General features: G+C 47.5%; 1 protein-coding gene across 3 annotated transcripts in view; it reads right to left on the bottom strand.

The window, feature by feature from the left end:
- The window catches only part of LOC127575480 (cullin-9), a 163,884-nt gene extending 160,895 nt beyond the window's left edge, over nt 1–2,989 (bottom strand). For 2 of the 3 annotated variants that reach the window (XM_052025410.1, XM_052025412.1), the window contains exon 1: nt 2,774–2,989. The gene's annotated coding sequence lies outside the window, so the exon portion shown is untranslated. The remainder of the gene's footprint in view (nt 1–2,773) is intronic. The other variant, XM_052025411.1, reaches the window with a different exon arrangement.
- Between the last annotated feature and the right edge of the window lie 9,720 nt (nt 2,990–12,709).

Raw genomic sequence — 12,709 nt, 5'->3', positions numbered from 1 at the left:
CATAGTTCCTTAATCTTTTCAGACCATCTGGTTCCACCGGTTATCTTTGTATACATAAGGTTCCTCATGGTATCCTCAGGGTCAGTTTAGTGGAGCAAGAGTCAATTGTGCAGACTTGCTGAGACAGGAACTGATTGTACTGGTACTATCATACCTCAAGGCTGCAGAAAACTAGCTGAAGCAAACAAAATCTCTGGAGCAAGGCACTGCAAAGTGAAGCACAGCTATTTCAAGCAGTCTATTACAGCCATAGTGATGTACCCTTTAATTCACGTCTCAGGGCTCACAATCTTTTACTCTCCTAATACCTTATACACATTCTCACCTTAACTATAGGGCCTTGGCTCATCCCAAGGCCATGTTCAATTATGTAGTATGAGATGAATTAACAAAATCATCTTACTTAGACTGACAGTTACTTACACATCCCTGGTTCTGAGATTTCGAAAGAAAGTTGTGGATAGTGAGACAAGTTGTCAAAGGATGCAGCATGATATAGATCAGGTGGAAATATGGGCAAAAAAAAAACAGATGGAACTTAATCTGGACAAGTGTGAGATGTTGCACTTTGGGAACGCAAATCCAAGAGAAAAGGATACAGTCGGATCTTGGGAGTGCAAGTCCATAGCTCCCTGAAAGTGGTAACACAAGTAGATAGAGTGGTAAAGGCAGCATACTTGCCCTCATTGGTCAGGGTGTCACGTATAAAACTTTGGTGAGGCCATATTTGGTGTATTGTGTGCAGTTCTGGTCACCTCATTACAGGAAGGATGCTGAGGCTTTGGAGAGGGTGCAAAAGAGATTCATCAGGATGTTGCCTGGATTGGAGAGTATTTCCTTTTAGCAGAGGTTGGACAAACTTGGATTGTTTTCTCTGGAGCGGCGTGGGGGGGGTGAGGGGGGTGCAACCTGATAGAAATATATAAAATTATGATGGTCCTAGATAGGACAGACAGAATCTTTTTCCAAGAGTGGAAATATCAGGGCAGAGCTTTAAGGTGAAAGGGGGAAAGTTTAAAGGAGATTTACAAGGCAAGTTTTCTTTTATGCAAAGAGTGCTGGAAACAGATTCAATAGCAACATTTAAGAGGAATTTACACAGGCACAGAAGGGGAATGGAGGAACATAGATCATGTGCAGTAAAATGGGATTAGTTTAAATTGGCATCATTAAGTGCTGTGCTGTTCTGTTTTTTTGTAATGAGAGACTGGTCCCCATCAATGAGACACTTACTAGATACAAAAATGTTACAAAACTAGATTTAAGACAATCAGATAAACCTTTTTTTCCCTTACGTAAACATGATGGATGCCATCAACCATGCAACACATAAAAGCATTACCATCAGCATCCCCCAGATTCTACCACTTATCTATACACTAGGGGCAATTTACAGTGGCCAATCAACCAACCAACCTGTACATCTTCATGTTCTGGGGGGAAAATGGAGCACCTGGAGGAAATCCAAGCAGTCACATGGAGATCATGCAAACTCTATACAGACAGCACACAAGCTTAGGATTGAACCAAGATCTCTGTAGTTGGGGAACTAGCTGAGCTACATTGACACCCTAGAAGGTTATTCACTGCAACTTTCAGGTCACTTTTACAGACCGTTTCAATTTTAGACCTTTCTCACAATCAGCATCACCTCTACAGCAGTCTGAATGAAAATGAAGTGAGGGTCCTCCACCTCCACATAGGAGGTAGGGACCGTTCACTGACACCTCACTGGTATTGCAATCAACAGGCTTTTTCTTCCACTCAAATCGCAGGGCAGCTGATATCAGTCTGACCAAGGTGGAGGGATCCTCCAACACCAGTTTGCTGGCTGCAGCCCCGTCAAAGGCAGAAAGCACAGCTGTCCTGCTGTTTCCTCACTTTCCTCCCCTCCCTTCCAACCATCACCCAATCAATCCCTATCCATCACCTCTCCAGCAACTTTCCAACCTGCTTGACACTCCCTCCCCTCCCTCTGACCCCTCTCCCTCCCTGACCCCTCCCTTGCTCCGCCTCCCACACCACTTCACCCCCCCAGACCACTCCCCTCCCCACACCCTCTCCCTCCCTCGCCACGAAATCTCCATCCCCGGAACCCCCTACCCCTCTGAACCCTCTCTCCCACCATGCCTCTCCCCACCTGAACCCCCTCCCCTGCCCCTGACCACTTCTTCCCCTCCCTCCACACACCCCTCCCTCCCCCTTCCCCCACCACTCTCTAACCCCACCTGATCCCCTCCCCCAACCCTATCCCCTACCCAACCCCTCCTTCACTCCCCCCTCCCCGACCCCCCTTCCTACCCCCCTCCCCACACTCCTCCCTCCCCTTCCCTCCTTCCTATCCCCTCCCCACTCTTCCCTCCTCCCTATCCCCTCCCCACTCTTCCCTCCTCCCTCCCCCCCCTCCCTACCCACCCTTCCCTCCTCCCTCCCCCCCCCTCCCTACCCACCCCGGCCCTTCTTTCCTACCAGCTCCCCCTCCCCTCCTTCCTCTACCACCCTTCCCCGACCCCTCCTCGACCTTTCTTTCCTACCCCCCGCTCCACCTCTCCGACCGCTCCTTCCTACCCCCTTCACCCTCCCTCCGACCTCAACATCTCCCTGACCCTACTTCCCCCCGCCCTGATCCCTCCTTCCACCACCCTCCCCGACCCCTCTCACCAAACCCCACCGAATCCCCCCCGCTCCCCCGACCTCTCTCCTCCCTCTCTCCCTCACCCACCGCATCCCGGTTCCCCCCTCCCCGCCCCAGCCCGGTGCCGGGCCCACTCACCGCGCCCTCCGTTACCGCCGGCCGGGCAGCCCCTGGCCTCTGCGCATGCGCCCTCCCGCCGGCCGGACCCCCGGCGCCGCCTCGCGCTCTCTGTGAGGTAACTTCCAGCCGCTTCCGTGGCGCACGATCGGACGCCGCCGCCACTTCCGGTTCCCGCGCTACGGGCACCGCCCTGTGACACACAACGCCGAACGCGACCGGCTCGAACCGCGCCGGGAGGAGGCGGAGGGCGACCTGCCTCACGGAACGTCGACAGGTCGGTGACGTCACTTCTTTCTCCCTCCACAGAGGCTGACTGACCGGTTGAGTATTGCTCGCACTTTCCCTTTTTATTAACAGAACCACTATTTTTAACCAATAATTCTCGATTCGTACCATTCCCTGGGAGCACAAGACATGGGAGCAGGAGTAGGCCATTCGGCCCCTCGTGTTTGCAGTGAGATCATGGTTGTTCTAGTACCTCAGTGCCGCTATCTTGCACTAACCCCATGTTCCTGATTCGCTAATACCTCAGAATTTATCCACCTCTGCCCCGAGTTTGCTTAGCATAGACCTCTCAGAAAGAATATTCCAAAGATTCATCGCCATCTGGATGAGGAATCTGTTCTCATCTTAGTCCAGAATGGCAGTCTGTTTATTTTGAAACTGTGACCTTGTAGATATTCCCAGCGGATGCATCACTGCCCAAGATTGCAAGAAATCATAGGTGTGAACGCAGCTCAGTCCATCACGAAAACCAACCTCCTACCCATCGCCTCAGGAAAGCAGCCAACATAATTATTGACCCCTCCCACCCTGGGCATTCTCTCCTCTCCCCCCTCCCAGCGGGTGAAAGATACAAAAGTTTGAAAACATGTCCCACCAGGCTCAAGGACAGCTTCTATCCCGTTATTGTAAGACTTTTGAACAGACCTAAAGATATGCTATAGACTCCTGATCTCGGAATCTACCTCATCACCTTGCACTTTATTTGTCTACCTGCACTGCACTTCCTCTGTATCCCTGGAACACGACATTCTGCATTCTGTTACTGTTTCCCCTTTTGCACTACCTTGATGTACTTATGTATGGAATGATCTGTCTGGATGGCAAGCAAACAAAAGCTTTTCACCATACCTCAGTATGTGACAATAATTTACCAATTACCAAGGTAAACATCATCCTCATATTTACCATCAAACCCCATAAAAACATTGAAAGTTAACCTAATTGAACTTCTAAGCTCTAGAGGGTATAGAGCAGCAAACAATCTGCTCAGGATTGTTGCTCCAGATTCGAGGGTATAGGTGCGGTCTTCTTAATCTGCCCTCATACAAAAAGCCCACCGTCCCAGGCATCAGTCTGGTGAACCTTAACTCTCTCATTGCATGTATATTCTTCCTCAGGTGGGGAGACCAAATCTTTACTCATTATTCCCCATGTGATCTTACCTGGGCACCAGAGCAAGATGTCCCTACTCTTGCACTCAGATCCTCTTGCATTCCTCTACAAAGATCCTCAAATTCCTCTGAAAACTGCCTTTGTGAGATCCCTTATAATTTATAAATATTCTATCTTTTTATTTTTTCTACCAAAGTAAGTTACCTCATAATTACCAAGAACCGATGAAAATAGGAGCAGAAGTAGGCTACCTGGCCCCTCTTCTCTCCCACCATTCCATATGATCATGGCTGATCTGCACCAGGTCTCAATTCCTCTTCTGGACCAATTTAACATTATGTTTCATCTACCTTGTCCATTGACATAATATTAACTGCATCTGCAGTCTCTCTGCCACTTCCTCACAGCCACACTGCCACCAAGATTTGTATCATCAGCAAACTTCAGTATTTTGCACTTGATTCCCCCATCCAAATCATAGACGTAGATGGTGAACATCTGGGACCTCAGCACTGCTCTGGGCAGCATCTCACTGGTTATAATCTTCCAGCCTGAAAATGTCCCATTTATTCCTTCTGTTTTTTCTCCATTAACCAATCCTCAGTCTGTGCACAGTAACATTACCCTCAATACCAAGCCCTGTAATTTTGTTTAATTTGTATCTCTTCTCATATTTTTCTCATGTTTCTTTATTGCATAGAAGGAAGCTTTTTGGCCCATCAAGTCAATGCCAGCTCTTCGAGCAATGCCATCAAATCCCCACTTACTCCCCTGTAACCTTTATCTCTAACCTGCCCATTATCTCCCTCGATTCCCCAACCACTCACCCACACTCGGGGTAATTTACAATGGGCAATTAACCTACCAACCAGCATGTGCTTGGGGTGTGGAAGGAAACTAGAGCACCCAGGGAAACCCCCACGGTTCACAGGGAGAAAGTGTGCGGCCTCTTGTGACGTATCTTTGGCCTTCTAAGTGTCCAAATTCACCACACCTACCAGGTACTCCTATCCTGCTGGTTACAACCTCAAAAAAAATACAATAAATTTATTAAATGATTTCCAGCATCTGCAGTTTTTGTTTGATTTTCATCTATTTGTTCAATGATTTTCCTTTCATAAATCTATATTGTCTCTGCTAAATACTGTAGTTACTTTCTAAGTGCATCATTGCCACTTCCTTAACGGTTAAGATTTCAGCATTTTCCCTACTGATGACATTGGGCTAACTGATCCCCGTTTTCTCTCAGCCTCCTTTCTTAAATGGTGAGGTTATATTCGCTTCCTCACAATTTTGGGAACTGACCCTGGATCTCTGGAAACTTGGAGGATGACAACCAGTGGCTCCATCGCCATCTTCTTCAAAACCCCAAGATACAGATCTGTCCCAATTTCTCCAATGCTGCTTTTATTCCTCACTCACTGTAATTCTCCACTGTTTCTGGGAGGCTTTCTATGTCTTCTTCCTTGAAGATGGACACGAAATATTCATATAATTCCTCCGCCATTTCCTTGTTCCGCATTATCTGTTTCAGTGTGCAAGAGACCCACATTAACTTTAGTTGGTCTTTTCCTTTTTACACATTGAAAGAAATGCTTACGATCTTCTGTATGCTTCTCCCGAGTGCTTTTATATTCTACTTTCCTTTTCCTTGTCAGTGCTTTTGTCCTCCTTTGCAGAGTTCTGAGATTTTCCAGTCCTCAATCTTAGTGCTTTTTGTAGAACTTTACAGCACAGAAACAAGCCCTTTCAGCCCACCTCATCCATACCAACTGTGATGCCATCTACACTAATCCCAGTTGCCCGTATTCCTCTTCGCCTTTTGCCAATGTTTTCAGCCTTTTCCTTTGATCTAACACTATCTGTCTCTTGGCTACTTTTCCTGTTAGATTTTTTTCCTTAAAGGGGTACTTGTAAACCATGCATTAATTATTTACATTAATAAGTAAAAAATAAAATAATGTAGATTTCCAATGTACAATAGACATCATTCTTTTGTAGGTTGTATTATTCAGATTTAAGACCTGAGTTTCATATCGAACTAGATCATTATTTATAACTCCATCATATTATTCTCACAGTTCTCTAAAGGTCCGTTAACCATCAGATCATTAGGACCCTTCTCATTCGACAGTACTATAAAATAGCTTGTCCTGTCAATGGTTCATCGACATACTGATAATAAAAAACATCTCTTATGCATTCCATGAATTCATCCTCAATACCATTACCGCTCATTTCGCTTGCCATTGGGTTCAGCTTTTATCAGCTGTTTCACCAGTGACCTTCCATCTATGATGCGGGGATGTTTGCTGATAATTGCATGATGTTCAATTCCATTCGTAACTGCTCAGCAAATGAAGTAGGCTATGCCTGGATGCAGTAAGAGTGAGACAACGTTCAGGCGTGGGCTGATAGGTGACAAACAACATTTTGCACCATATACTCCTGGCACGATGGAGTTGTCTTCCAAGGAAAGGGTGAGCAGGTATGCCCTGTACGCTTCTGGCAATTTCTGATTTTGCTTCAGATTTTCACCATCTGCTGTTGTTTTTTTTCCCTATACTTGGAGTTTAGCTGAACATGAAGTAACTTTATTGAAATTAATTAGATTCTGAGGAGGCTCGAGAGAGAGTAGGTACTGAGGAAGGTTCCTTTTGTGGGGGAATCTAAGAACAAGTTGCGCATATCTTCAGAATAAGGAGCACCCATTAATGCAGAGATGAAGAGAAATTTCTCTCAAAAGACCAGAAAGCTGCAGTAGCTGTTTCATTGAATATATTCCAGGCTGAGGTAGCAAGACTTCTGGACTAAGTCAAAGATTGTAGGGATTGGACAGGAAAGTGGAGTTGAGGCCAGATGATCAGCCATGATCTTGTTCAGTGGTGGGGCGTCTTGAGTGACCACGTAACTGACTTCTGCTCCTGTCGCTTACAAGTATCATTCCATGACTGACAACCGTCTCCAACGACACAGAGTCTAACCACTTACCTAGGACATCAAGTTCCCAAACATCAACATCCTGGGGACCGCTGTTGACCAGAAACTCAACTGGACCAAGCACTTGAAAAGAACACCAACAAAAACAGGTCAGAGGCTGGGTATCTGGTGCCAAGTGAAATGCCAGAGCCTTCCACCATTGACAAGACACAGCTCAGGAGTGTGATGGAATATTCCCCCTCTTGCCTGGATGAGACTGGTTCTGATGACACTCAAGAAGTTCCACACCATCCAAGACAAAGCAGCCTCCTTGACTGGTACCCATCCACCACCCTGAACGTTCATTCCTCCCCACCACTGGGGCAGGATGGCTGAGAGTCCCATCTACACAACACACTGCAGTTTCTCACTTGAGCTGCTCTGACAGCACCTCCCAAACCTGCGGCAAGGATAGAGGGTGCATGGAAATACCCCCCGACCTGAAGGGTTCCCTTTAAGTCACGCACCATCCTGACTTGTGAACATCTCACCACTTGACAGAGAAATGCAGTAATTTTCACTGGGTCAGTCTAAATGGTAGTAGCACAGTGAGAGCACCCTCACCAGTGATTCAAGAAGGCTGCTCACCATCACCTCAAGAACACTGAATTGTGCTGTAGGTTTTCTATGTTTCTATAGCCTAGTAATTTCTAAGGTAGGGACGTTCGGCACAGCTTTGTGGGCCGAAGGGCCTGAATTGTGCTGTAGGTTTTCTATGTTTCTGACATGGCAGAATGGGCAGCAAATACTGGCTTTGCCAACAGAGCTCTCATCCCATGAATTAGGTTACATTTACATAAATGTGCACAGGCATCTTTTATATTTACATTTGTATGCGTGTGTGTTTGTCCGTATATTGATATGAAGACTGCTTCTGAGGAGGGATTGTTTGAGTAAAGTATAGATGATAAAAGAATAATGTCCGAGTTCTAGAGCTGGCATCTCCAAACATGCAATAGGCAGAGTTTGCATCCACAAGGTACAATCTCCACTCTTTAGCACAGCAGTGATGGGCTGAAAACGGAAGGAGCCAGGAGGTGTGACTGACCTCACGGCACACACAGAGGTAGCAGTCTGATGCTGGATGTCTGGGTGCAGGCAGTTCCAGAAACCACCAGCAGGGGGGAGAAGGAACCATCTCGCCAAGGAAATGTGGCAGGAGGTGGTTGGGGACATCAGCAGAAGGTGTGTTGCTGATGTGATGGGAGGGGCTTGGGAATAAGAGGGAGCAAGGATGGGAGCAGTGGGGAATGACACGGAGTGGGGAAAGGGAGATGGTGGGGAATAAGCAAGCAAGGGGAATGGCAGGAGGCAGGGAAAAGGAGCAGGTGGGGAAAGGAGAAGGACGGTGCGTGTGAGGGGTGGGGAAAGGCAGGTCGTGGTGATTGGCAGGGTGCAGGAAATAGGGAGTGGGAATGTCTGGGCGGAGGAACAGGAGGGGTAGGGAACAGGAATGGGAGGAGTGGGGAACTTGGGATTGGGGAGAAGCAGGGGTGGGGAGCAACGAGGCTGAAATGGTTGGTCTGCGTAATGGGAGAAGGGGCAATTAGAGGGGGTGGGAAAGGACAGGAGCTTGGGGAATGGATGTGGCAGGGAATAGGAGGGTGGGGGTAAATGGAAATGGTGGGAATACCAGAGTCTGGGAATGGGGCCAGGACTGGGAGAAGGTGGGGAATGGAAGGAATGGGGAATGATGGCATGGAATTGGGAGAGGGCAGGGAATTGGGAGAGGGCAGGGAATTGGGAGAGAGCAGGGAATGGGAGGGCAGGGAATTGGGAGAGGGCAGGGAATTGGGAGAGAGCAGGGAATGGGAGGGCAGGGAATTGGGAGAGGGCAGGGAATTGGGAGAGGGCAGGGAATTGGGAGAGAGCAGGGAATGGGAGGGCAGGGAATTGGGAGAGGGCAGGGAATGGGGTGGGGTGGGCTGCCCTTTCCCAACTCTACTCAGCTGGGTTCAGATCCCAAATGCTCAGTTGGAGCCATGTTATGGGATGAGGCCATTCAGCCTGTCAACATCCATACTAGCTCTCTGGAAATAGCAATCCAGCTAGTCGCGCTACCCTCCCCTCCCCCCATAGGCCCATATTTGTTTTCCTTTCAACTATTCACGCCTCTTTTAACAGCATGATCGGTTCTGCTTCCTATACCCTTTCTGGTGGGGCTTTTCACTGTCTAACCACTCATTGCATCAACTTAATTTTTTGCCAGTCACCTTCATTCTGCGTCTGAGTTCTTGGCACAAACTCCAACATGAGTGGCTTCTCTACCTGCTCTGTCCATACCCTTCATGGTTTTACACACCTCCATTCCAAGGAGAACAACTCCAGCTTCTCCCATGTGTCCAATAACTAAAGTCCCTCATCTCAGGAATCATTCTAGTAATGCTCTCTGCTCTCTCTCTGAAGCTCTTTCCATTGGCAGAGAGCTTGGGGATTCAGGAACATCAGATGAAGGAGATTGGCTAAAGTGACATGAGAGTGACTGGCAACCACTGGTGAAGGGTGATGATCAAGGCAGCAAATTTGTACGTTCGCAAACCTGCCCATCCGGACAGTCAACGATCAGAGACATGATGGAAAGTTTCACGTGCAACTCGAAGAGATGACACAGTTCACCCCTGTAAGCAGCGAGGCCTGGACGTGTGCTGAAACGTGGTAACATTTGCAGCACAGGCAATGACCATCTCCAAAAGGAAGTCTAATCACACCTTGGCACTCAGTTGTTCCCATCACTGAGAACCCCACCATCAATGCCTCGGGGACAGTACTGACCAGAAATTCAGCCGGAGTAACTGCGTAAATATTGTGGACAGATGCTCTGGTGAGAGACTCACCTCCTGGCTCCCAAGACCTTTCCACCATTGACAAGGCACAGGTCAGGAATATGGTAGAATACTGTTCACCTGTCCAGATGAGTGCGGCTCCACCATCCAGGAAAAGCAGCCCATGCAATTGGCACCCCTGCATCACCCCAGCCGTTCCCTCCAGCACCAGCCGCTGTGCCTGCAGTGTACACCATCTACAAATTGCATTGCTGCTTCTCACATAGGCCACTCCAAGCCCGTGATCTCTACCACCATGGAAGACAAAGGCACAGGGGAACACCACCACCTTCACGTTCCCCTGCAACTCTTGCACCAACCTGATTCGGAAGTAATTCGTCAGTCTTTCACATTGAGTCTAAATTCTGGGAGTTCCTGTCAAACAACACTGTGGGAGCACACACTGCAGGACTGTGGCGGTTCAAGGCAGCAGCTCACCACCAACTCATCACTTCCCAAGGACAATTTGCAATCAATACAAATGCCAGCATTGCAAGGGACAGGCACATTCCTTGAATGAACTACTGACAGCTTAATGGGAAAGTGGCTCCAAAACAAGCCATCGTCTTCAAAGTTCCAACTTCATCTGCCGCTAATGGAATAACAAAATGTAAATTTTGGTCGAAAGGACAAACTGCTGGGGGAACTCAACAGGTCAAGCAGCATCTGGTGGGAAGTAATTGTCGACATTTCGGGTCGAGACCCTGTATCAGAACTGAGGGTGGAGAGGGAAGGTAGCCTGATACACGTTAGATGACCTAACTTCTCTCTCCACTCAGTCTCCGTGCAGCATCTCGACCCAAAACGTTCACAATTCCCCCCCCCCCCCCCACAGGTGTTGCTCAACCCGCTGAGTTCCTCCAGCGGTTTGCTTTTTTAGCTGCAGATTTCGGCATCTGCAGTCTCCTGTGTCTCTATAAATCCCGGTGGCAATTTATTTGACATGAAGCACAGAGAATGCTGGAAATACTTAGAAAATCAAACATCTGGAATTAACAATCCAAGTCAATGGCATTTCATTGTCATCAGCCTGAAATGTTAACTCTTTCTCTCCACCGATGTTATCTGATCTGTTGAATATTACCAGCATTCTTTTTATTTCACACTGGTAGCATCTGTAGTTTTTCTTTCCTGCTTTTTTTTGACAAATCCATCCCACATTGTGTGCCACAAAGTCCAGCAGATGGCAGTGCATGCAGCCTCTCCACCAGTTCTGACCTGAAGGTTTGAACACTGACCGACAGGCCTTGCACAGAAATGTACAAGAATAAATGTCCATCAACAGTTCTTGAAAAGGATAGTCGTCTTTAAGCAGAGTTTATCTCTTGTAACAATAACATGGGATGCATAGGGAGATCAACCCTTTTCGTCTCAGAATAATCTTAAGTGAGGAAAATAATGAAACTGTGCATGCTGGCAATAATACAGAAAATGCCATAAACGCTGAGGTCAAGCAGCACCTATGGAAAAGAGGAAGCTGTGGTTCAGGGAGAAGCACCTGTGTGGAAATTCTCGTCATCAGAGTAGATAAAATGGAGCTGAAGAGGATGGGAGGCGGGATGGAAGCATAGTTGAGATTTCCATGGGCTTGTGATGGATGTTTGTCAGTAACCTGTCCCAAGATAGAACCTAGAACAGTACAGCACAGAAAAAGGCCCTTTGGCCCACAGATGTTGTGCCGACCGAATTAAACTAGTCATTAAATGCCAAACTAAACTAATCCCTTCTGCCTACACAATATCTACTTCTAACAATGCACCATCCTACCTGGATGTATCATGGCTTGGTATGGCAACTGCTCTGCCCAGGACTGCAAGAAGCTGCAGAGTTGTGGACACAGCCCAGCGCATCACGGACACCAGCATCCCCTCCTTGGACTGCCTTTACCTCTCGTTGTCTTGGTGAAGCAGCCAGCATAATCAAAGACCCCACCCACCCGGGACATTCTCTCTTCTCTCCTCTTCCATCGGGTAGAAAATACAGGAGCCTGAGGGCACGTACCACCAGACTTAAGGACAGCTTCTACCCCACTGTGATAAGACTATTGAACAGTTCCCTTATACAATGAGATGGACTCTGACCTCACGATCTACCTTGTTGTGACCTTGCACCTTATTGCACTGCACTTTCTCTGTAGCTGTGACACTTTACTCTGTACTGTTACTATTTTTTTCACCTGTACTTACATCAATGCACTCTGTACTAACTCAATGTAACTGCACTGTGTAATGAATTGACTTGTACGATCGGTTTGTAAGACAAGCTTTTCACTGTACCTCTGTACAAGTGACAATAAACCAATACCCCTCCATTCTCTGCACATTAATGTGCCTGACTAAGAGCGTCTTAAATGCCTGTATCATATCTGCCTCCGCCACCACCCCTGGCAGCACATTCCAGGCGCCCACTACTCTCAATGTAAAAAAAAACTTGCCCCACACATTTCCTTTGACTTATCTCCTCTTACCTTAAATGCATGCCTTCTAGTTTTAGACATTTCAACCCTGGTAAAAAGATAACAGGCTGTCTACTCTATTTATGCCTCTAGTAATCTTATCTTTTCGGTCTCCCCTCAGCCTCCAACACTCCAGAGAAAACAACCCAAGTTTGCCCAACCTCTCCTTACAGCACATGCCTTCCAATCTGGATGGAAGCAGAGATCCAGAAAGGGAAGTGTCAGAGATACAAAACCTGGAAGAACTCTGCAGATAGGACTCAAAGTGGACATGTGCACACGATGAGTGCATTGGGGACG

Source organism: Pristis pectinata, chromosome 10 (assembly GCF_009764475.1).
Source record: "Pristis pectinata isolate sPriPec2 chromosome 10, sPriPec2.1.pri, whole genome shotgun sequence".
In the NCBI taxonomy this organism is placed as follows: domain Eukaryota; kingdom Metazoa; phylum Chordata; class Chondrichthyes; order Rhinopristiformes; family Pristidae; genus Pristis; species Pristis pectinata.
Note: the sequence above shows the minus strand (reverse complement) of the source record. Positions and strands in the feature narration are given on the sequence as shown.